At 40.5% G+C, this 3,694-nt stretch overlaps 1 long non-coding RNA gene across 1 annotated transcript; it reads left to right on the top strand.

Moving 5' to 3' along the window:
• Positions 1 to 1,251: 1,251 nt before the first annotated feature.
• LOC124866734 lies at positions 1,252 to 1,750 on the top strand. Its single transcript, XR_007037892.1, has 2 exons — positions 1,252 to 1,592; positions 1,691 to 1,750. It is a non-coding gene; the product is annotated as an uncharacterized LOC124866734 (long non-coding RNA).
• The last annotated feature ends 1,944 nt before the right edge of the window (positions 1,751 to 3,694 follow it).

The following is a 3,694-nucleotide window of genomic DNA, read 5'->3' on the forward strand; positions in this document are numbered from 1 at the left end:
GGATTAACGGGGTAACAGTGGACTTTCCGTGACGTCACTGTTTGAATAAAAACCTTACTTTTGCAATGGACTGACCTCTTCCACGCAGGTCCCCAGCGGAACTGGATGGGGAGATACAGTGTGCTAATGTCCCTTTGCAGGCAAACAGACATAACTCTTCAAACCGGATCCAAGAGTGTCATATGATCACGTGATTATATGCACTAAGTTAAGTGGGAATGAATTGCTCTTTGTGTATCCGTCATTCATTAATGAATGGGGGTAATTAAGGTACAAGCGTTGCTTGACTTTTCTCTTTGAGGTCTACAGAAGCAAACTGTGTTCCAGAGAGTTCCCAGCAGAGACCCTGTCTCTACAACGCCAAGTGGAGCAGTGGCTACAGCAGTAACGCGCAGTTCGGCCGGCCGACAGAACGAGCTATCCCACCCCACAGCTACGGAGGTTAGCTGCAAGTTAACCCTTTTTTCACTGCTTTCCTCAACTTCTCTCTCAGCACGGTTCACGTAAGAGGTTGTGTTTTGCACAGAGAGAGTAGTTTAGAATAAAATAATCTAAACATTTTCCATTTTATGACGTTTGATTTTTTTTTTTTTGTTGAAAACTCTGCCATCTTAGTGCTAGCAGGTTATCTGCTCAGCACCTCAGTTTATATGTTCTGTGTTTGTGTTTTTTTTTTTTTTTATTTAGACAAACTTTATTTAAAGGGTGATTTTTAACTCAGAAGATCGGACATAACGCTGTCCACGCTTATGCATCTTAAACCTTTTTTTAGTGGTATTTTAAAGGTATGTGTTTGATTTTGATAATAAGCTATAAGCTTCCTTTTTTAGCTCCAGCCGCTAACAGCTAAGAACACGTGCTTGCCTACTAAAGATCATTTACCCAAAAAGGTTGTTAGTTTTCAATCTAGGATATAATATTTCCCTAAATATTATTTTACTAAACTTGATAAGTAAACACCATTAAGCCCAATTTCTCCAGAAAGATTTAGTTCTTATTCAAAATATATTTCCCTATAATATTATTTTACTATTTCTTTAATAGTATAGTTGTCAGCATCTGGGTTGTTTTTGTGCTTGCTACATGTGCTCATTTTCATACGGTGCTGGAGCTCTCAGGTGTGCTGGGTGACAGGTGCGACTTGTTTGCACTGATTACTCTGAGGAGTACTTAAGCAGGACGCTGCCAGCACTTTGATGCCAGAGTGTTTTGCCACCAGTGGTACAAGCTCGAGCCAAACACTAAGTTTATGCTTCATTCTTCGCCTTTGTGTAACTTTGTCTTTGCTCCTTTTGCAGATTTAGAAAACCTAAGCTTTGGATCTATGTCACTGTGTACTGACTACGTCTCCCGAAGTTACTCAGATGATCAAGCCTATCTACGCTCTGTGGATTTCATATCCTATCTCATGTCTTCATTTGGATTCGCATCAAGCTGGCAGTTTCCTGCTCCCATCGTCTCCTGGACCGGACGCATTCCTGTCCGCTCCGAGCTCACACAAAACAGCACCCAAGAAACCTTCTACAGACTCACCTTCATTAAACCTGGATCCTGAATCTCTCTACCCCTGGTGTCCTGACCACAGCTACCTAGTAAGCCAAACTCTCAATCATTTTAGTTTATTGTTCTTAATTTCATTTACTTTCCGTTTCCCTGTATTCACTCAACATCTTCCCCTCTCTCCATACAGTGAGATTTTTGACCATTACATTCCTGATTATCATCTTCCAAATAAACATCCTTTTACTCATTCTGTTCTCCGGAGTGTTCTCTGTATGTGGGTCAGATCTATTGCAAATATACTGACAATAGTAATAGTAGTCCTGGAGGACATAATGACCACTTTCACCCTCTTCGGTACATTCTCACACTACTCTCCAATTTTGCATTATTTGCTGTTATTTCAGTTTTTGACTTCAGTGTTTAACGCTTTCTCTCTCCTAGATATAGTAATAGACTGAACTTTTACTGTAACTATATGTGCTCTCTTTCAGACTCTATCCATGAAAACTGTCTCAAAGTTTATTTTCTGTCTTGATGAAACGACTAAAGGAGCTACATCCACTAACATTTACTTTTCCTTCCCATAGAAAATACTCCTGGATCAGTGCTTCTTTGTTCTCTTTGTGTCTCTACTCTGTTCTCTCAAACCCCCAGTCGGTCGTGGCAGATGGCCGCTCACACTGAGCCTGGTTCTGCTGTAGGTTTCTCACTGTTAAAAGGGAGTTTTTCCTCTCCACTGTCGCTAAATGCAGGCTCGGTATGAGGGATTGCTGCAAAGTCAACGCAAGTGACAGTGCACTGTCGCTACATGCTCATCCAGGAGGAGTGACTGCTACAAATCTCTGACTCGATGCAATCTGATGGGTTTCCTTAGATAGAAAAACTTTTTATCCAATTTGAATAAATAACATAATCTGACTGCACTGTCCAATGGTTAGGATTAATTGGAATGTATGTACCTGACATTTGTGAAGTGCCTTGAGACAACATGTGTCAGGATGTGAATTGGCGCTATATAAATAAACTAAATTGAATTAATATTTCTTTAAATACTATTTTAATAAAGGCAGCTAATTAAAGACCGTTGGAACTTGGTCATTCAGAAAATTGGTTTTATTCAGCAAATCATTCTTTAAAATACTATTTTATTAAAAAAAAAAATTATCTGATCTTACATTGTGAATGGTTGTCTAAAGGTATACCCATTATTGCCTAAGTTAGTCTTGGAACTAACTTAACTTCATTTCAGGATTCTTCAAGATAATCCTTCGTTCTCAAACATGCAGGTCCTTCTCAAAATATTAGCATATTGTGATAAAGTTCATTATTTTCCATAATGTCATGATGGAAATTTAACATTCATATATTTTAGATTCATTGCACACTAACTGAAATATTTCAGGTCTTTTATTGTCTTAATACGGATGTTTGTGGCATACAGCTCATGAAAACCCAAAATTCCTATCTCACAAAATTAGCATATTTCATCCGACCAATAAAAGAAAAGTGTTTTTAATACAAAAAACGTCCACCTTCAAATAATCATGTACAGTTATGCACTCAATACTTGGTCGGGAATCCTTTGGCAGAAATGACTGCTTCAATGCGGCGTGGCATGGAGGCAATCAGCCTGTGGCACTGCTGAAGTCTTATGGAGGCCCAGGGTGCTTCGATAGCGGCCTTTAGCTCATCCAGAGTGTTGGGTCTTGAGTCTCTCAACGTTCTCTTCACAATATCCCACAGATTCTCTATGGGGTTCAGGTCAGGAGAGTTGGCAGGCCAATTGAGCACAGTGATACCATGGTCAGTAAACCATTTACCAGTGGTTTTGGCACTGTGAGCAGGCAGGTGCCAGGTCGTGCTGAAAAATGAAATCTTCATCTCCATAAAGCTTTTCAGCAGATGGAAGCATGAAGTGCTCCACAATCTCCTGATAGCTAGCTGCATTGACCCTGCCCTTGATAAAACACAGTGGACCAACACCAGCAGCTGACACGGCACCCCAGACCATCACTGACTGTGGGTACTTGACACTGGACTTCTGGCATTTTGGCATTTCCTTCTCCCCAGTCTTCCTCCAGACTCTGGCACCTTGATTTCCGAATGACATGCAGAATTTGCTTTCATCCGAAAAAAGTACTTTGGACCACTGAGCAACAATCCAGTGCTGCTTCTCTGTAGCCCAGGTCAG

Source organism: Girardinichthys multiradiatus, chromosome 4, assembly GCF_021462225.1.
Source record: "Girardinichthys multiradiatus isolate DD_20200921_A chromosome 4, DD_fGirMul_XY1, whole genome shotgun sequence".
Taxonomy (NCBI): Eukaryota; Metazoa; Chordata; class Actinopteri; order Cyprinodontiformes; family Goodeidae; genus Girardinichthys; species Girardinichthys multiradiatus.